Below are 22,307 nucleotides of genomic sequence, written 5' to 3' on the forward strand. Positions count from 1 at the left end.
GAGTAATACACATTTAGTTCTCTAGTAAGTATTTGGGGAAGCTGGACTGTGTATATGGATTTGACTCAATGTGTGTTCCTGGTAATGAAGGAACATGTCACCCTGTGCAACAGTGTGGCTCATTGATGTGTTTATTATGGTTTTTGGACAACAATAGAGCTCTATGGCACAGAGGAAGAAGATATTTTCATAGGATTTGTTAACAATAACAAAGCAATTAAATATATCACCATCATTATCCTTTCAAAGCCTTCCAGTGACTCAAAGGGCATAATCCCTCCCTTTCCTCATAGGAACATCTCTTACGCCTATGAGGAAGTAGTGAGCTTTATTGAGCATAACAGCGATAAACAGAATGGCAAAGTAGAAGTAATTAGTGAATAAAAACAGTATTTGTTTTAAAAACAGAAACTCAGCAGAGTTGTGAGTATGGCATGACTGTTGTACAGACAAATGTGGTGTTGTGAGCCATATGAGCCATTATGGTAGCTGTACTCTGGGTCATGGGAGTCGCAGGGTTAAAGTAGCCTATATTTACACACGTATTTATCTATTTCACACAGCAATTGATCAATAACTGATTCCAGTTGACTTTACTTTGCTGTTTAGTTTTGGTTTTTCAATTGTTAGCTGTCAATGAAACCCAACACTTCCTGTGTGGATGTCTACATTAAAGCTAGGGTCGGTAATGCTGAGAAACTACCAAGAGGATGCCAGATTTTGAAAGTTCTCAACCTAAAAACCAAGCCCAGTGTTGCCAATTCTCCTCTAATGGAAGAAGCTAGCAGCACTAGCTCCAAAAGTCACTACATCTTGAAAAAAAGTCGGCAACACCCTTCAGAACTCCCTCCAAAGCCACTCCCCCCAAAAGATGTCATAATGAACTGAAACAACATTGATTGGACAGGCTTATTACAGTTTAGTTTGTAAGAGCTTTTGATTTATTGATTGCTGTCGAAGAGAATTTCCACAAATGTAAAAGAATTGTCTAAAATTCATTACCAATAATAGCTTCACAATTTCTCCAGCAACTCAAAGGAAATATTGTAATTCTACCATTTCTTGGTCAGCATTTAATGAGGGACATCTGCTTAACAATCAACAACAGAGCGGCAAAGTAGAAGCTAATTTGAGTTAATTACTGAATGCAATGACAATTCAGGAAATATACATTGTGAGGAAATCATATTATATATGCGCTACTACTTAAGTCATGTCTCAAACTATTTGGGAAACAACATTCACTTCATGTTCACTACTCGGTATCTGAAATATGCCAATCATGTACAGCCTCAATTTTGAACCTCTATTTGAAACTCTTCATAGACTTCAACCCTTCAAAAAAATCTCATTGGAAGTATGCTTGTGCCAAGGACAGCCTATTCTATCACTGCACTCTTGCGTTCGTGCTCAGAGTTCGACCGAAGAGTTTGTCTGGGGAGAGCAGGCTGCCCTTTCTCCCTCTTAATCCACCCCATCTGTGTGTCACCCTTTTTAAAGGCCGCTCTGACGGAGGGATTAAACAGATTACTCACTTTATACAAAGGTAACATTTGATGAAATTCTGCTCCCTAAAACAAGATCTCGACTGTCGAGCCAGAAGCTCGACAGGACCGGACCTGCTGAGTTGATTCAGGATTAGGGGCCCAGGCAATATATATAGACCTAGCTCGGGTTTGACGGGCTAACTAAACTTCTCTCCTTTCATTGTGCCCATATATGCCTCTGTGCCACAGAGCACACACATGTGGGTGGATGAGATGATAAAGCATCAATGAGGAAAGTATTAAATACATTTTTTTGTTTTATGAGTTTCTTGAGACGATTGAGATATTCATTTTGTTTATCAACACCTGCAGCGATTCCACCGCGATAAAAGTAATAAGTGCATCTCAGAGAGACAGCGTAACAAAGCATTATGTAGCACTGATTATTTCAATTTTTTTTAAGTATTTAAAAAAGTGACATTTAGGGAAGCCTTAGTTACTTATTTTTCAAGACGCAACTATCATTTCATCCTATCACTGCATCCCAAAATAAATTAATTTGAGTGGACACCCCTTTTACAAATGCGCTTCAGTTAACACCAACTCTCACCAAAGACACTTTATATTCATTTATATAATATAATAATGTAATTTTAACTGTTTATAACTCTGAAAATCGGACTGTTTTGGATTAGATTCACATTCATGTGAATGATTTTACAAAGGTCACATCCAGTTAAGAAATTGACATGAGCACACCAAACTGATGAAGAAGCAATCGGTAACATACCAATATCCACAACATATTTAAAGGTTATTGAGATCATTGACAGCACAGTGGGAGACTAAAAGGAGGGGAGGAGAAAGGAGAAGGAGAATATATCTGGAACAGGAGTGTGATGAGAGTGTGATTTCCTCAGGCTCTCCGATACGGAATACACACGTGATCACTCTCTGACTCACTCTCAGGGAAGCATTGATGTATACAAGAATGTAGGGCAGCAACACATCCACCATTGGATCCATGACTACTGTATGTGCAGTAGCTGCTAATTAGGGCGCGTTTCCAGAGGCTGTATGTCACAACTGACCGCAAAAAAAAAAGAGGCAACATTTGCTGTTAAATCTGAATTTCCATTACTCATCAAGAACCTATTAGACGACTTTCCAATAACTGCAATCAGCCAGCGTCAATGTTGTGAATAAAAGAGGTTTTTAACACGGGCCTTTTTCTTTTTTTTTTTTGCTCAACACATGCAACACGATATGCAAATTTCCATTTGTAAGCGCCGAAGAGATCCAAGGCCGAGTGCTCACATTCGATAGCACAACGCTGTGGCTCTTTCATTCGCAGCGTCTGCTCGCATCCGTCGCGAGAGTGACACAGCGTGAGATGGAAATGTTTTCAGATGTTTACAAATTGAGATGTCTGGGAGAGAAAGTCTGACAGCCCAATCAGGAGGGATGTCTGGATGCAAAAAAGAGGGGTGGAGTGAGGGGGGGGGGGATAAGAGAAGTTTGGCAAGAAGGACAGTCCTCAGAGGAACCATCATAATCTCTTTTTCTGCCTTCCCAAAACCCTCTGAAAGAGATTCTATAAATATACGATGGGAGCGAGAGGGTGGCGAAAAAAAGCATCACTCGCAAAGTCAGAAGTTGAAAAATGTTTATAGCCTTAAAGAAAGAGGAGAGTGAATGCATAAGTGAATTTATGTTCGTTGCAACAGCAGCGATCTGCATTCCTTATCTTCTGATTATGAACTAAAACGAGGAGCACCTGGAGATTCTGGCTGCTTGCTGCGGCTGCTTGCTGCTGGAAGCCTCATCCCACGCGGGAATCTCAAACCTTTCATACCCCTCGCAGGTTCAGTCCCAGTCATTTCCTGGGAATCAATTAGAGCTGGTGCCGACACCGTCCCGTGCATTAAGGGGATTAGTCGGTCACTCGTTCAGCCGCATTCTGCTCCGCCCTGTTCTTGCAATCTTTACATGCTAAAACGGGCTTACTTCACACACAGGACATATGAGACAGATACAACAGATGGGGAAGTGGAGATGGCTAAAAAAAATCGAGCCCACTCATCCTCTCTCTCTGCCATGAACTGGAATTCACACAAAATGATGTCTCTCTGTGATGGAGATGAGCTTGGCAGCGGAAAGCAGGGACAAGGCTGTACCTGGGTTTTTTTAACCAAGAATTTAGCATCGTAAAAAAAGAAAGATGCACCGTGTTGAAAAAAAGGATTAGGGGATTACAGAGCGGTGACACTTGTCTCCAAGACAGAAGGGGTCAAAAGTTCAGCGCTAACTGGGAGTGGCGGTGGAGCTCTTTCCAAAAAGCGAGGCTGTGATGCAGTGCCAGAGCAACTGGGCTGCCCAAACGGCCTGCCAGAGTGAAGAGCGCGGTGCATGGCAGGAGATAAAGACACCCTGCTGCCGGTCGATAATAGGGAGAGGACTGTGGACCAGACTGCCTGTCCGGATCCCCCCCCCACACACACACACACACATACGCACTGGTCAACTGAAAACACACACTGTCCACATGGTCAAAAGAGTCGTCGGCCTGTTTGATTGTCCTTCACAAGGCAGCCAGTGTAAAGCCTGTGCGTGTTATCAGGGCCGGACCCAGACATGGCAATGCCTTTGGCAGGTTGGAATCTGGTCTCCTGAGCCTCCGCCTTTATGATTTTAAAAATACTTTTAGTTTGAATGCTAAAATCGGATGCCATAGGTATGTTGAAAGGGTTCTTGTTCAGTCCTACTGGCCATGAAGGGATAACTTCATAGCATGACACTTCTGACGCTGTTAAAAGTTTAGCAGAAGCTAAATTGATGCTTCAGCAGTCTGAGTTAGCCAAATATTCACCCTTCGTCCCAACTACTTTGGTGAAATACCTGCATGCAACTAGCAGGACATATGACTCAGCAGAAAACTTTGAGTGTGTTTGCAGGCACCTCTTTAAAAAAATGAATTAAAAAACTTAAACGTAAACTTTTTAATGAGCATTTCAAAAAAACGGGTTTAATACGGGTTGGCCAAATGTTTTCACACTTGGCCAACCCAATCTCACTCCCGATGCCCGTACGGCTTCCGATACCGACCCATTTAGCATCCGTATGAGACGCACCAGGCTTTCAACTAACTCCGATGTAAACCCATCCGCGTCATTATTTGTCAGAGCAAACTGAAGTTAAATTGCGTGAAAGTAGGGCAAGGTGGGAGGGTGGACAGGTCAAACAAATGCAGGACTTTAACCCGGGAGACCACAGTTCATGTTCCAAACCAAGTCAACATTGAGTTATTTGGTCGTTTTGTTACGTAGCTTCAGGACTTTACTGATGGCAGTTGCGTAACAAGCACAGCTATTTGAACTTAACCAAGTATTGTTTTGTTTCGTAAATAAACCTACGTTTTATTTATTTTTGGGGGGAAAGAGACTGTACATGCATGTAACATGTATGCATGCAGAAACTGTATGTTTCCTGTAAACACATACGTTTATTATTGCATTTTTTAAAATAGATTATGCAAACTACATAATGCTTGATTTAATATTTAAGTTAGTAACACAGAAGTGAACACTTAACAATGAGTCAAATCTGGAGCTGTAGGGACCTTAGCAGCCAGTTCAGCTTACTCGTGCCTCAGGCGGTCTGTTGGAAGGCAGCTGATAGAAAGACTGTTGCTGGCTGCATTTATGAAATGTGACATAGCGGCGGCAGCAGCAGCAGGTAGTGTGGAGGGACAGTGCTGCTGCGGATGGCTCTGCTGTACTCTGCTCACAGTTTGAATCACTTCCACTCCGAGATGCTGTTCCCACTAAAGAAAATTGCTCCGCCGGCGGGCATGAAGCTTTAAGTTTATAGAGGGACCAAAAAATATGTTTTTAAAACCGTGTCCGTGTGCAATATTCTGCTTTTTTCTTGTGTACTTTGGCACTGAATTTGAGTGTTTCTACTGATCCCAACTGAAAGCTTTCATTACCAAAGTGCTTCTGAGACCACCGCTTTCAGATATTCATTACGGAAATTACACTTCTGATTGCAAAATCACAAATGAAATAACTTGTAGCTAATTAGCTTTCTTACCAAAAGAAATTAAAGTAACATACCACAACAGGGTACTCTTGGATGAGTGCCTCAAGGAAAAGCGAATCTGACGGAGCAGCTCCCACTACAGATGTCAAAGAGACTTTTTTTACCGTGTGTGTTTTTTAGTGGGTGCCAAACAGCTCTTCATTCGCTCCGTCTGCCGGTTTGTACCGGCCTGTCGGAGCTTAAATTAGGGATTTTATCCTGATTTTCAAACAGAAAAATGGATGATTGCTTTTCAATGAGTCAGAGGAGGACTGCGATGTGTAACAACTCAGCATTTCTAGCTCGGCAATATATTGAATTCTAATGATGGTTTTCAGAGGCTCGGACTGCTCAGCAAGTTTAACGTTGCCAGCTCAGGGGCGAGATCGTTTGAGCTCCGGACGCCGTTAACATGATACTGATCGATTTTTCCATCTCTGCTGATATTGACTGTTTTCCAGCAGCAGAGGGGATGTGATCCATGCAACCAGCGTGTCACTCTGGGACCCCCTGGACAGAGAGGGGATATAGAACACCCAAAAACAGCACAATCAATGTCACACACACACGCATACACACACACACCTAAATATTGTACTTTTTACTGCACTACATTTATTTGACAATTTCCTAATTATTTCTTTGGCAGATTTTATATGCAGAACGTGTAAGTTGCACATTTGCTGATCAAGTTTTCTTTTCCCCTATTAAGTCCTTTAATATTGGATATCTGCCAATATCGAGTCCGATTTGATATTTATAGAATTATAATTTATGCAATGTTGATTAAATATGTTTCAGACACTTTGAAGAGATATAAGATACTTGATCCACATAGGTTCTGGTCCAAAACTAAAACATACAAAAGCTTAAACTATTGATATAGAACGACTCCTGAAACTCATGTGACGCAACCAGAGTTGTTGCAACTTCAAAGTAGTCCATCCTCTCGCAGTTGGACAGTGGTGTTAAAGAGTGGAGCTTCTTCCCTCTCAATTGATCTTTGTCTTTGAGTACAGATACCATACCGGCTGGCAGACAGGGGAACACTTCTGGCTCTGAAAAGTGAAGCCCATGCAGAAGTGCCTGAAACTTGCATTCTTTCTAATAGCCAGCAGGGGGCGACTCCTCTTGTCTAAAGAAGTCTGGTGGTATAGAAGTCTATGATTTATTGCCTCAGTAAACATTGTACACATGAGTTTATGGTCTCAATACCTAGTTTCAAGTCTTCTTCAATACAGCATGATGTTCATTTAGTAAATTATGGTCCATTTAGAGTAAAATAGACCATAAAGCAGAGTATGCTTTAGGGCGTGGCTACCTTGTGATTGACAGGTCACTACAACCAATGGGGGAAGTCACAGTGACTACGTCCACTTCTTATACACAGTCTATGCTTTCAGAGAGCACAAAAACAAAAACCCAACATTTTTTCATTGGTTGCTAAAAATCTCTTCCAGCAAAATAGTCGAACTAACTTTGTCCTTAAAACTACCTATTTAATTAACCAGGTTGGACCCTTTAAAGAACAGTCCATCCACTTACATTCATTAAAACTGTTACAGAGCCAAACCATTGTATTGGCAACTTATGCAGAGCATATGGCTTACTTTCTAACAAGCCAGCGCGGCTTCAACTTCAGCTCTATTATTATCCTGGGGAGATTTTGGTTTGCAGGCAGGCATTAACACACAAGTCAGAGGCATACACTGATGACAATGAACAGAAGAAAATCAATAGTCAAGGCAATAAAATATACAGTATGAATGAAAGTAATAATATATGGTGCTAAATAAAGTGCAGTTCCTGCTAAGATAAAGTGCAGTGCAGTCTCTTAAGAGATTCAGTCTACGGCAATGAAAGAGAGTGTAAAGCGCTGAGTTTTTATTTTGAGCATGCAGTGGCAGCAGCCTGAAGGAAACAAACTATTCATGAAGCGGGTGGACAGGACAGTTGTGCTTTGCTGATAACCCTGTTAAGATAAATATCCTGAAGATGGTGTTACAGTACTGCACCGTTATCACCTTGCTGACCACAGACTGATTTTATTTGACAGACTGAGGCAACTACAGCAGATATTCAATAAAACACTGATTCGTCAGAGAAATTGCACACCCTAAAAAAAGGAAAATCTTCCTTTTGAAAGAGCAAACACTGCTGGACCTTTTCACAGACAGCATCAGAGTCATAAGCAAAGCAGATATTATCAAGGGCAGTGCCATTGCTTGAGGCGTTTTTTGCCTTTATGGAAGAGTTGCTGTACTTAATGGGACATGGAAAAGGCTATGTTGAATAAATCCTGACACAGCAAACATTCAACTCACATAACTGATCGGCTGTTTCTGCTGTCGGCGTTTTCCCTGGAAATATATTCATGATGTCTTCGTCTCCAATACTACCTTACATGAAAGAACAATTAAAACCTGCCGCAAATTACTAAAGACCTCTCTTCATTTTTCCGTTGTGTATGGATTAGATGGCTACGGCGACTAGTTTTGTTCCCACTTCGCAACTCCTACTTCTTCGTCTACTCTGTTTATTGGTGGATTACAGCCATGCATAGCACCAACTTCTGACCAAACTACACTGTAGCTGAGTTTATTCGCTCCAAACCAGTTGATGGAAACGCACCTAATTCGGGTTTCTTTTTTTTTGCTACATTCCAAAAATGTACAATTGAAAGGAAATACCACTAATGTCTGTATCTTGAATGCTTGTGTACAGTAAGTATTCCTGGGCCGTGTTCTACGATCAACGATCATGTCTTTGTCATCATATCAAGACACATTGCCATTTAGTCATTGGTGAATTTGCACAGTACTGACAGTGCTGAAGCACATTGCTCCTCTGCTGACAAACAGACATGTTGAGGACAGACGACAGCACGGCAGCAGCGTACATCAAACGTCAGGGCGTCGCACGCTGAGCCCGACCGCAATGCAGACTTAATGTCTTGCGGAGGTCCGTCCCACAACGAGTCGCCAGGCTGGAAGAAGATTGTGGTTAACGTTAACTTGACTGGTGGAACGAGTCAAGTGAGTAACGTGATAAAATATTGACTTTCAGTTCCACATGGGACATGGACAGTGGTCTCTTGCACTTCATACGACATCAGTTGCTATGACCATATAATATTGACACAAATGGGTTTACACTTTACAAGGGTTTACAAGTTGTGTAGTCAGAGCGGTTGGTTCAGTCTCTGGAACACTACTGACCTCTTTAGTCTTGACCGAAAGATAATTGAAGAAGCACTTAATTAGCAGGCAGTATGGAGAAAGGGTGACCATGTTGTTACGAGGTGACGTGGTTAGTTACCCCTAACCACCACAACAAAGCACTGAAAAAACCAACAGCCGTTCAATGTAATTCCAGCCACAAGCATCAGTCACAATCTACTGAAACAAACAGAATAGTACATTCTGAAATCTTCGTTCTTGAGCCAGACCAAATCTTCTTGACCAATTGCTTACCCTGGCATTACAGCTCCTCTCACCCACCTCTTCGTCAAATAGAGCAAGCTGCTTACAATTCCTCTCATCCGGAGACACTTAGGTTAAGTAGCTGTTTTGGCTGGAGGTAAGCCTTAAACCCTTGAAAGGGGCCGCCACCTGCTAGCCATTGTTAACCCTCCCCCCTCCCCACCAGGCAACCTTGGAGGGCCGTTCAAAAGCCAAGCTACCATTGAGTGGCTGCCTCCACACAGTGAGTCCAAACAATACGATACAGGGACGAGACTCGTAACATTCTACTAGCGAAGCAAATGCTAAGTACAGTATCTGATTGTATACCTGCTGCTCCTTCACACTGAGCAATGCCACATGCCTTTATCCACTTACATCCACGGGGAGAAGTCTTAGCTGCACAATGAGAGCAAATTAAAGTGTTTCCCACCATCCCACAGCGGGAGAGTGTGATGCCCCGTCTAAATCTGTGGTGGCTGTTCAAACTGGACCTACAAACACAACCCCCACCAACCGCAGGGCTCCTTTCCATTTCCTCTGTATTCACTGCTTCACATGGCATATTGCTGACCTTAGCCGGTCAGTAGACATAAGGCAGTCTGGTAAATTTCATACTTTGCCGCCTGTGATTGATCACATATGTCATAGCTGGCCACTATTATATACTGTATAGCTAGAGTTCATGTTTTTCACATAGATTTGATATACCTCTTTGGTTGTCCAAAACAAAGCATAACCGGTATTTGTGTTTGCCGGTCTTAACTAATTCAGGCTAGCGTGCTGTTATCAGGCTAATTGATCACGCTCAAATCATCTGCATTCTAATTTGGATAACTCAATTATGTATGTATGAAGAACAGAACCCCAATGTGCTCATTATTATCACAGTTTCAAGAAACGATAAAGCAATAGACAAAACCAGTTATGTATTTGTCGACATTATGAAGAATAGGTAGGTCTTTGTCCTACATAGTGTAGCTTGAAGATTTACTCTAATGGGCTTAGATCTATGAGCCACAGACCGGGTCGAGCAGTCAGAGAGTACTGAGAGAAGGACTAACACACTTTTCATTGTATTTTTGTGGATGTCTGTCTGTTATTGATTTGTTTTTGTGACGTACTTACTGATATTTATCAGTATTTATCTTCCGAATCCACTCGTGTTGCACGTCAATACACCTCTTGTCTCGTATCTTTTCTTACCTCAGACCATGTGGCCTTTCTGCGTCACATAAGAAATGTGGTATTTTGCCTTTCCGTCCCATGCTTAAGATCATTTCAGAGAGCGATTTTTTGGCGACCACAGGAAACATAAAACATGGAGCGTCTTTTGGTGTGGTAGGGAACTGGCACAAACACAGCCAGGACATGCAACCCCCTACAGTGAAAAGACCCGGGCCAAGATTCAAATAAAGGGATCTTGCTGTGAGCAGGCAGCAGTAACCACTCGGCCACCATGCTGCCTGTGACCACTGTGTTTAGCATTCAGAGTGTAAGTGACATTTTGGGAAATTGAAACAAGTTGTGTGTATTGTTTGAAAGCTTTTGATGAGCTCTCTGTGATGATTGAAGAAGACTGTACTCAGCTGTACTTTGTAGTTAATGCTAATTAGCAAATGTTAGCATGCTAACACGCAAAACTAAGGTGTTGATACCTGCTAAACATCAAACATTGTCATTGTGAGCATGTAGGCATTTAGTTCAAAACACTGCTGTGCCAAAGATACAGCCCTAGGAGCGACTAGCATGACTTTAAAGCATAGACTATATATAAGAAGTGGACGTAGTCACTGTGGAGTCAGTTTTGAAGCCTTGAGTTCGGCATTTTGACCATCACCATCTTGGTTTTTGGCCGTCACCATCTTGGTTTTTTGGAACCAGAAGTACAACAGAACACTGAATAAGACATTTTTAGGCGACCGAAATGACAACTTTCATGAACTGAAAACACACTGTGATAGGGTGAAAGTTCTAAGATGAAAACACGAACGACTCCCAGACAGGACCCAAATTTTGATCTTGCAAAAATAATGTATTACTCTCTAGAAAGGCATTATTTAAAATGGTTTAAAGGTTGTAATCAAGAGTAGATGCTTTTTAATCATTATTATAAGCTAGTACTCTATAGATCAGTTATAAGCAATTAATGAAGACAACTTTTGGGTTGCCAGGTGGTGATAGAGTGTCAGGAAATGTATACCATGTGTTTGTTTGTTTGACCCTAGAGGGCACCAGACAATCATCTCTTCATTGACAAGTTTTAACATTAACAGCAGACTTGATGGATTGTTGCAAAAAAAACAAACTTTATTGGACATTTTTGACATTTAGAACTGCAAATGACTCACTAACATCTGCTGTTGGCTTATTAGAAAGTGACCTGTGACCCTTATAATAAGGAGTTATCATTTTTAACTTGACATACTTGATGGTTTGATGGATTAGTGTGATTCTCATTACCCATTACTAATGACTATTGATGACTCATCAGATAGATGTTTCACAACCTGGCAACCCAAAACATGTTGTTGTAATGGCATATATAAGATCTATGAAGCATTAGTCAATGATTTATTAACCCATCGTAAGCCACTTAAAACCCTTTATAATGGCTGAAGTTTAAGAAAATATTGCTAAAAAATGTAAATCATTGCACGTGTTGTGATTTTCATTTAAAATGTTATAAATGTTGGAAGTTCTGCTTCTGCTCTCATTTAAAATTATTAATATTGCACGCTCTTTACACTCGATATTTGTAACGTGTGCGCGCCGCTGCATGCTTATCTATTTGTGTATTTATGTGAATGATTGCATGTGCACGTCTGAGCATTTTATCTGTGTCAACAAATTAAAGGCCTTGCCAGCTATTAAAAGGCTGGCTGCCCACGTCAGTCTGGAAGTGTCTGTAATCTCTTGACACCATGCACAGCAAACAGATTCATGCTCCGACAAATCAGCTTCAGGAAATGGCTGTGTCGCCACAATCTGATTGCTCCAACTTCAGCAGCCAAACAGCCACTCGAGTGGCTGGTATCAGCTAATGGAAGTGAGTAGCTGTTACTGTCAATATGCTGTCACACGCGTCTGAGGTCCTGCTCACATTATAGGGATGTGGTGGGTGGCTGTGCGGCTTGATAACAAACGACAACTGACAAGCCACCACACAGTGAGAGCAGTACCAAAGACCAGTCTGGGTCAAATACTGGCTGCAGGACATACTTCTCAACATGTTTTAACCAAGTGGACCTCTATCGCGGCAGACAGCTGAGCCAATGCAGTAGTGTCCTGAGATGCAGTGTCACTGAAAGGCCCTTTCCCAAACAATGTTTCTACTCACTAGTATGTCAGTACAGTGTCACTCCATATGAAGTCGATGTGTGGCAGTGGACGGGGCACCACATTAAGGGGGAGGGTATTAATCACTGCACTCTGTGGCCACACTCTCCACCAAATGCAGGAAACATCTGTCACCCTGGATACAGAAGGACACCTTGCAAGTTCAGCTGTCGGGTTATTCATCATTTGTAAGAACATTCAGCATGTTTTATAACATTAATCTGTACATATATGTGGATAAGGTTGCTGTGGACACAATGATGGTTCCACGTATTTGACTTCCCTGTACATTCTGTTTTGAAACCCGCCTCAAAGAACACCTATTGTTAGTACAGTGACAGTGTAGTTGGTGCGAGATGGAGATTAAAGTGGCTGTATTCAATGTTTTTCACAATAACAATGGCTCAGATGATTCGGTGTAGTGTGAAAGGGGTCGCTCGGAGTGATGAACAGAATTATCACCCAATGTCACTCGTGAGGGCAGCTACTGATTGTATCAATACCACCGATGATCTACTACCCTCACTTCAGCTTGAGGCTTCTGTGGAAGAGATCATCCCTTTGACATGCTGAATATCTGAATTATTCTGTTATAATTAACATCTCTTCAGAAATCTATGGGCAACATCACTTGTGCTTTACAGCCATTGTTTGTTTGTTTTTGTTTTTTTTAACAGTGTATTGTAAAAAGCCAGGAATATCTGTCTGTATGATATGGTAAGGTTAGGGTAAGGCTCCAGGAAATTAATGTAAATCTGTGCAATGTCCCCAAAAGAGACCTAAGTAAACTGTGTGTGTGTGTAATTTGGACAAGCAACACGTACAAAAACAAGAGATAGAGAGAGAAAATGACATTTTCCGTGTGGTTGGAATCCTTTATGATTCTCTCAGCCTTATTCTTGTAGCGCCTGAGGTAAATATCCTTTAGGCAGGGTAGAGCACCGCCTAATGCATGTTCAGCCGAACGAACCGCTCTTTGCAGAGCGGTTGCGGTCCTGTTCTATTCAAACCGCCCAAGACGCATAAAGGGATTATGGGTTCAGAGTGTTGGATAAAGTGTCAGTTACAGATCGTATATAATGAGATGAAACTCAAATACTATACTGTTACTGCATAAAAATACTAGGATTGATTCTACAAGTCAGCAAATCACTCTTTTCTGTCTCAAGTTAAAGTCACGGCGTGAAGGATTTTGTACCTTGTAACAAATGAGCCCTAACCCTGGTAACGCCTCATTAGCTCAGACAGTTATATTCCTCCACATATGTGATATAGTCATCCCTATGTGCGTTATGTTATGAATTGATTGCATCCAGACTTTTTAAATCACAAAACAAAGTGTGAACATAATTCCATTTGTGTTTATCTACTCTGGCTGCATGCTTTTATTGTTTCCTGCTGTGGTCGGTCTGAAGTTGTCAAATTAAGGAAATCCGAAAAGATTGCTTTTAAAATTGCTGTTTGTATACTCCACCAGTCGAAGAATTTGTTTTTTTAAAAGCGGATTCAAATTGCCACACTGCCAGGTCCTTGATCACGGCGCAAAGAGTCGCTCTCCTCCTGCTGCCACTTTCAAGTACAGGCCGGCCGTAAAAACAAAAGAATTGATTCTTTCCACCAGCTCTTCTCAAAATGACCACAAGCAAGGACACCCAGACAGGATCCCTGCCACACGAAAGTGAATATTAAGTCAAATAATTGGATTTGCTTCCTAAGCCGTCGCCACCAAGGAACTGACAATAAGGGAGAGTAATGGAGGATCTCTGTATCTCTGGCCCTCAGTGGGATTAAAAGAAGAGAAATTAATTGAATTCAAATTATATGTGTGTTAATCTTACTCCGAGACCGGCTGCAACCTTGAATGCAAAAATGATCTGTGAACGCTTCACAATGGATTGTGAATTGCTCTAAATGATAATCTGCCAAGTCTAATATGGATCTAGTGATAGAAGTAGCGTTCCCAATTGATGGGAGGAGTGGAGAGAGTGTCTGAAATGTCAATCTGATCGTCAGTATGATTATCTCGTTAAAGCAAAGCTCCCTGGGATAGTCTTGGGTAAGTGAGCAGCAGGGCTTGCATAATGCTGAGAGAGATTAGTGCAGAAATTGAAACCAAAGATAGTCCGGTGTGGGCGGGTGTGCGCTACTTGCGGGGATGTGAAGCTGACAGGGAATATTAGCTGCGTGGTGTCACAGCAGGTGGAGCTCCATCCAGCTATAACTTAGAAATGATTCTGTGGCTATGAATACTAATGCGATACCCATAAGGAGAAAGTGCGGAGGTACACTGGCACTCTGGTACGCACGTCTGTTTTGGCACCGGGTGACGTTGCAAATGCAGTAGCGTGATGTAATGTCAGTGAAACAAGTCTGCACACAGTTTTAACCCGTTCCGCTGGTCGCCCGGGAATGAGTCGGCATCTTTTTCTGTTCCCTCGTCTCAAAGTTAATGGGTTTTTTGGTTAGATGGCCAGAATATATTAAGATATTTTGAAAATGTTTATCCATGACATAAAATACGCCAGTAAATACCTCACTCGTAAATTCTGAAGCTTTTACGTGTCTTAAAAAAGGCGGTTGCTATCAAGTTGCTATGTGAGACTACATCACGCAGACTTGTCCGCCTCTACAGCCTTGTTGTGTTCATACTCGCGCTCATGTGACTGTGGTGTAGTTTGTTTATAGATCTTTTTACTTCTGGCGATTGCGTACACGCTTCAAATATCATTAACAAAACAGCTGTTCATTTGGGAAGATTATCTTGCCGAACAAAACGTGTAAGTAGTCCGTGACCTAATGTGTTTCAATTTAGGGGTCCTTGACACGTAAAAGGTTGAGAACCACGGGTCACGTTAACAGACAACAACCGTTTCACTGCCAAAGCTGTCCGTGTAGAACTCTCACACTTTACAATGCACGTTCCACAATGTGGACAGTATTTGTTTTGTTTACGTGCCATACGGAACTGAAGAAAGTCACCAAACAAACCAAGAACCAAATCATCCTTTTACAGAATGGTCCGGGACAATTACAAGTGCCATAATGGCCCTATTATATATAGTACACATATACACAGCATGTACTCATTTTCATAGTGTACTATTTCCGCTGTTAGTATACAAGTAATCGCTGTACTTTATAATTTAGTACGAACAGGAAATGATGCAACATGTGCACTGATCGCCATTATATTTAATAAACAGAAAGCAAAATGTTTTGTCTTCCAAGATCTTTCCGGAGCTTTCTCACCACCAATTCCAGCTTGTTATGCAGCTGTGAGCAGCTCTTCAGTGTCTACAAAAGCCCACTCAAAAACCAAGTGTTTAAGTGTGCATTTAAGTAATAATAACTTTATTTCTACAGATCTTATCTAAACAGAGTTACAAAGTGTCAATAAGGGCTTTCTAGCATACTTCATTTTGTCACTTCCCCAGTGACGAAGCTCAAGCCCTGCCTTTGAATCAGTATGCGAATTGGAAGTTGGACAGAGCTCTCACAGGTCTAAAGAACAACTTGTGCATATGTGTAACCGCTAGTTTACCTCAAACTGACCGCCTGCAAAGGTTGGCGACAGGCCAGTATCGTCATCGGGTAACAACTGAACGGATCCTCGTGGACTTGTGTGGACTGTACGTACCTACAAATACGCTGACTGCACATATGTGAAACACATCAGTGTCCACGAACACCCACTGTGGTGCAGAACTGTGTCGATTCATTTTCCATATTCATGGTGTAAAGTGCTGCTAGCTCGTGAGGTCACGAGAGTGGAATAAGGACCCACCTACACGTGAGCATCAATGTGCTTGTCTAATTTCATGGCAATTTGTCTCGTTGAGTACAAAAAGTTTTTGGTATGAAAGCGGCTGCAAGTGTGTCTGTCTGACTAGTATCTTTGGATGTTCCTTGAGAGAAGTTGAAACGCTGGCTTGGCGCTAGAGGCGAGGTCAAGAAAATCTGATCATTACTTTGAGAGAATACATATTTTATCAACAACCAAACTGATGCTCAAATGTAAATTTAACAAGTCAAAGGGGTCAAAATCAATATCAATAATTCTCTGAGGATCATGAATATTAAAGTTCAGGGCGATCCGGCCTGGAGCTGTTGAGATCCCTCCGAACCAAACCATTCGACAGGCAGACTGGCCAGCATTGCCATCTTTTGGCAAAAAAAAACGACGATCTAACCACATTATGTAACTACTTGCATCAGGTCAACAGCATTGTGCTTTAAAAAAAGGCAACTTTCACAAGCCAGCGCAGTCGGTCTGGTGCTGCATCGTGGAAGAAGGAGTCAGGGAAAGTTGAGAGGCAACATCTTCCTCCCCTAGCTCAATTCTCATTAATGTCAATTTCATAGTGCCAGTCCCGGGGCGACGCTCTCCTAAAATGTGTGTCAGGAATATAGTCGCGCTTTGAATACACTTCCAGACATCAAAAGAGTTCTTAGATAAGGCTGTTTTTATAAACCTTTGCCGTGTTGACGTGACGAACTTTTGCCCTCGTGCCCTTTTGACCTTTCAATGGGTGTGCTCAAACTCCGAGATGACGGAGCTGGAATGTTTGTGGAAGGGGAGCGAGAAAGCTTAAGATGTGACGGGAATTTACAGTAAAACAACACGGTGAACGTAAACAGCACTGAAATATGGGTTTGAGGATGAACAAAAAGTTGCTGAGTAACTTTTTTCTTTTGAACCGTTGATATGTGTCGCATCAGTGGGCACATATGGATTTGTCGCAGAAGGAATAATTCTGCAGTGGGGAATATATTTCAATGAGGGGTGAAATTCAGGTCATCAGTAGTGTGTTTGAGTGTGCGTGAGTGTGTTCCTCAGCCCCCACACATTCTGGCAGTGCTGTGAAAGAAGTCCTCGGCTGCATTATTCCTCCACTCTCCCGCTCAGTGTTGCTCCCTCTCTGTCTGTCCTTTTCCAGCGCACATTTTGACAGCAAGCCCCGCTGTGCTCATCCTAACTCCGTTGCCATGGTCACAGTGAAGTTGTGGCTTTTTTTGTTGTTGCTTGTTGCTCTTTGGAGCTGCCATTTATCCTGTCAGAGAGGGACACGACTAACTCGCGGGGTGTTTTCTTCCGGTGTAGCAGCGCATCGCGGGGGGTGAAGCCGCATTGACGGGCGAGCCCCCTTCTGAGCGGCACCCATCCAGCAGACAAAACAGATTTGCACCCAGCAGACTCCAGCATCAAGCAGATTGCAGCTTTAAGGGCTTTTTGTGGACGAGACAAGACAGCCGCCTGGTAATCATGCATTTTCAATGAGAGGCTGGCAGCGGAGGCGCAGCACGCAGGAGCCGGCAATCTGGCAGACGAAGCAGCGAGTATAGGCTCAGCCTGTGCCCACCCGCCTGCACAGCAACAGCTGAATGACATGTATGGTGAACCCTGTGAATTAAAGATTAAGTAGATGCCAGGTTGACTGACCAATGTTCCAAGGTTACAAGGTTGTGTGATATAAATGTCAGATAATGTTGTGTAGAATGTAGCTTTGATTTTCTGCCACTAGATGAAGCCTCCTACTTTTGAATGGGATTGAGTTACAGGTGTGTTTGGGGAAACGAAAGGGCAGCACAAACTGTAAAACAAACGCATCTCCCTGCCCTCCGAGGAAGAAGGAAAAACGTCAAGTGAGCCACGGAAGCAGGCGGCGACCTCCAAATCTGGAAACCACTCGAGGAGTGTCTTACACTTGCATTCTCTCTAATGGCCATCAGGAGGCGACTCCTCCGGTTGCAAAAAAATGTCAGATTGTATTAAAAGTCTATGAGAAAATGACTTCTCACTTGATTTATTACCTCAGAAAACATTGTGAACATGAGATTATGGTCTCGATCGCTTTCTTCAACTCAGCATGATGTTCATTTGGTAAATGATGGTCCCATTTAGTGAAAAATAGACCATAAACAGGGTATGCTTGAGCGCAGGCTACCTTGTGATTGACAGGTCGCTACCGCTACCAGATCTCTCCGTCACTCCTCCGCAGTCCAAATATGCTCACTTCTGATCACTAGACACAAAAACCTTGGATGGCAACGGCCATAATCCAAGATGGCAATGGCCAAAACATCAAACTCAAGGCTTCTAAACCGTAGTTCACAAATCAATGGGTGATCTCTAAACGATTACCTCCACTTCTTATATACAGACTATGCTTTGTTTTTTGTTGCTTCATGCACCATCAAGCAACTTTCATTGGGATGAACAGGGCGCTGCCTTCACCTTGTGTCCAGTTGTCTTTATGCATCCAATGCGCATGCTACTGAGGCCTTGAGGCTCATGCTAACGCTAAACAGCATCTCGAATGGAAGCACCTGCTCTGTTAAAGGAGGCGGAGTATCGGAGGGCAGGACTGTAATTACGCATGCCTCCAACGAAATCAACACAAAAGTGATGAACTGTATTAGCGACACTCCCCATCTCGGAGTGTAAATGCATTTTAGCGGTTGCATTAAATGGCCAGATAAAGTCGGAGCAACAGTATTGTTCATTCTCGGGACATCCGTCCAGCTTAGCAGCTGTTTCCAGCAGTTGGGCTCGTGTAAATTACAATAAACAACACAGCAGTCCACCATGTAGATCAGGTGTGCAGATTATTTTATATGAAACCAGTAGGACTGAAGCCCCTTCATTGGAGTAACCTGTTTTAAATGTACGCTACTCAGATCATTCATGAACCGAAGACAGCATAACTGATCCGACACAATTGAGACTGCAACTTCATTGACTGTGTGTGCACTTGGTATGACAACAGAAAGAAAGCACAGCTGTGCCCTCCAGTTTCTCTCAATGAAATCCTCATTTTAAAAAGGTGTCACATATGGATTCAGGAATGAATGGACGTCTCCTTGGTGAGAGTCTTCTGCTTGTTTGACTCGTCACACCTTTCCTTTGCAGACTGTATTGCTCTTTATACCGTCAATTGCTCTCACCGTCTAATAACGTCATGGATGGCTTTACATTGTGGTTGGTTTTTGGATGTTAAAGGGTGCCTAGTTGTGTCAATATCAGACGGCCAACCGACCGAGCGTTTGTATTTGATGAGCTGTGAGTGAGAACAGCTTGCATTGAGGAAGCTCAGTGGGTTAAAACAGATATTGTACGGACAGGATTGAATTGTTTTCTGTGCTTCTAAAAGATATTCAAAGTAAGAACAGTTGATTGAACAGTGACAAGCTGCTCATTTCACTTCCACTCACCGTGAGATTTATTTGAGGGATTCATGGTCTGGTGGAAACTCATGCACCACTGAGTAAAATTGAAGAAACTGAAAGGAAGTATAGTAACATAACAGAACTGTCTTTGAAATGTATTTATACCTGAACAATACCTCTATCTAATGTCATTCCCCAGTGTTTAAATTAGGCTTTACAGATGTATTCATAATGTATAATGTCATCATTGTATGAATCTTATTTTACATCCTGCATCTTCAAAATCTTAATTCAGTAAACGTAAAAAAAAGTATTAGCATCAAAGTACTAAAAGTAAAAGGAGAAAGGCCCATTTTAGAATCACTTATATAATATTAATACATTATATGATGCTTTACCATTTTAATGTTGCGGCTGGCAAAGGTGGAGCTCATTTTAAATACTTTATATACTTCTGAGTACCTTAACCTGTGTTGTGTATGTTTGTTCTAATTATAATCTGAAATTTGCAAATAACTAAATGTTTGAAGGAGCACTTTATGACATTCAGAGCATTAATATCGCTCTGAATGACGTCAATAATAGCTATGTCACTGCTGTGGTTGTTAGCGCTGTTCACACTGTTGGCACCGTTTGCTGCTAGCCGCTGGCTCAGCCGCCTCCCTGTTGAGAGCCGCGTGGGCAATCTTTAGTAGCAGATAATAGCAACACTTAAAAAGTACCTCAAAGTACATAAACACAGTAAATGTGCTTAGTAACATTCCACTATGGTTCAAAAACATTGCCTAACACTAAATGACTTTGTGAGTCCCGATTTTGAACTCCTTTTTTATGAATGCTCGAGCAATTGAAATGTTTGAATTGTGTGAAACAGCTTTCATTAACACGACATTGACAGAATTGGGAGATTCTTCTATCATTTGATCGTCGAATTACAGTTGGGGTGTCATTTCCTGTGTGCATAAACTGTAAATTCATGTTTCCATTATACAGGAGTTGGATGTCCAATACACTGTGTGCATTCTTCTCAAACATAAGAATGATTGGAAGATCTCCTGATCTCCATAAAATCAAAGATCACATCAGAAACTGGTAAGTCAGAGAGCTTCCTCATAAAGCTCCATCATTGGTCGGCCCGAATACAGAAGGAATATCTTCACGCAGACACGTTTTCATCTATCTGTTCTTTCTTTGTGGTAGCTTCACTATCGACATTCCTCAGAGAAAGAACTCTGAAAGGCGTCCTGGATTGAGACATCTACAGAATTTATACTTCAGTGCCTTTCTATCCAAGGCCCCTTCTGAATTCTTCACATTTCCTGAGCCTGATTTCTGAGTTTGCAGCTATGATTAGGGTTCCCAGTAGACTAGCTTCAGATGCAGACAGAGTGCAGTTGGCCAACAAAGGCTCTCTGGTTTTCAGTGCTCCTCAGAGCCAGCTGATCCCCCTTGGATGTAGAAATAGAAATCTCAATCTGCTTCTAATTGTAGCTGCTCAAAGGCCTGCCCATGCCACGGGCATGCAGGCAGAGAATCAGTGGAGCTATCCAAAGCTCTGACAAAAAGTACTGATTAGAAAATAACCACCATGTGACTGTAATAGTTTTACTCCAGAAGAAAACGATGACTTACCATTTTCTGTAACTCCAAACACATTTTACTTTGAACAGCCATTTCAATGTTTTCATGAATGGAAATGGGCTGCCACACTGAACACATATGTATTCAAAATCTATACTTAAAGCTGCACTAATGCATATTTTCAGACAAATGACTATGTGTGACGTGAAAGGGATCATTTGTAGCAACAAACCCGCAGAGAATTACCCAACGCGTTCTCAGTTCCAACTCGTCAGTTATCGCCGCTTGGTCAGTGCCCGCGTGTCACTTTCCTCTTGTTACAAGGAAAGTGTCTTCTGTATTCACAGGAAACGTACAGTTTCCGCTCGTTACATCCGTACAGTCTATTTTCAAAACAAACTTCCAACGATGGTGTACTTAGTTTTTAGGTTTACTTACGCAACAAAAGTACTTGTTTAGGCTTAGGAAAAGATACCGGTTGGGTTAAAATAAGTATGTATTACGTAAAAAAGGTAGGCTACGTTTGTTATGTAACTGGTGTTAGTGACGTACATAGGTTACGTAACAAAACGAAGGTGAAAGTAAGTCGTAATGTTGACTTGGTTCCACATGCGACACCAACTGCGGTCTTCATAGTGAAAGTCTTGTTTGTTCCCATCCAAGTTGTGTAGTGTAACTGCTGAATGTGCAAAGGAAAAGGTATATTGTTAACTTTCAGCCATGATGTGATAAATATGTGTAACAACAAATGTGGAGTTTTCGGGTACTTTATACATCTAATTCACTCCATTTCTGATGAACACATTGTACTGTTGAGGAATCTCTTACCACTGTGGTGTTGTTTTTACTTGACTAAATAATATGATTGTTTTCTTCCACTGTGTAGATTGTTTTTATTTCATTGCGACATATTAACCACATTCCAGAGAATTGAAACTTTCTTGAACTGCTAAATTCATAATCTATTCTATTCTATTCACCTCAAAATGAAGTCATTGTCGTGGATTGACGATGTGCAGACTCATTAGAAGAGTGTTCTCCTGATCTGCGCTGCATTCATGCGCTGGTAAGAAACGTTGACATCATAAGAGTTGGCTGCTGAGTTCTTTTGACACGCTCTGTTGTGGCAGAATCAAACCCAACAGACTCATGACACAAACACGGACACATGATGGAAATGAAAATGTGAGTA

Source organism: Anarhichas minor, unplaced genomic scaffold, assembly GCF_050575085.1.
Source record: "Anarhichas minor isolate MPS153535 unplaced genomic scaffold, ASM5057508v1 ptg000136l, whole genome shotgun sequence".
NCBI classification, from domain to species: domain Eukaryota; kingdom Metazoa; phylum Chordata; class Actinopteri; order Perciformes; family Anarhichadidae; genus Anarhichas; species Anarhichas minor.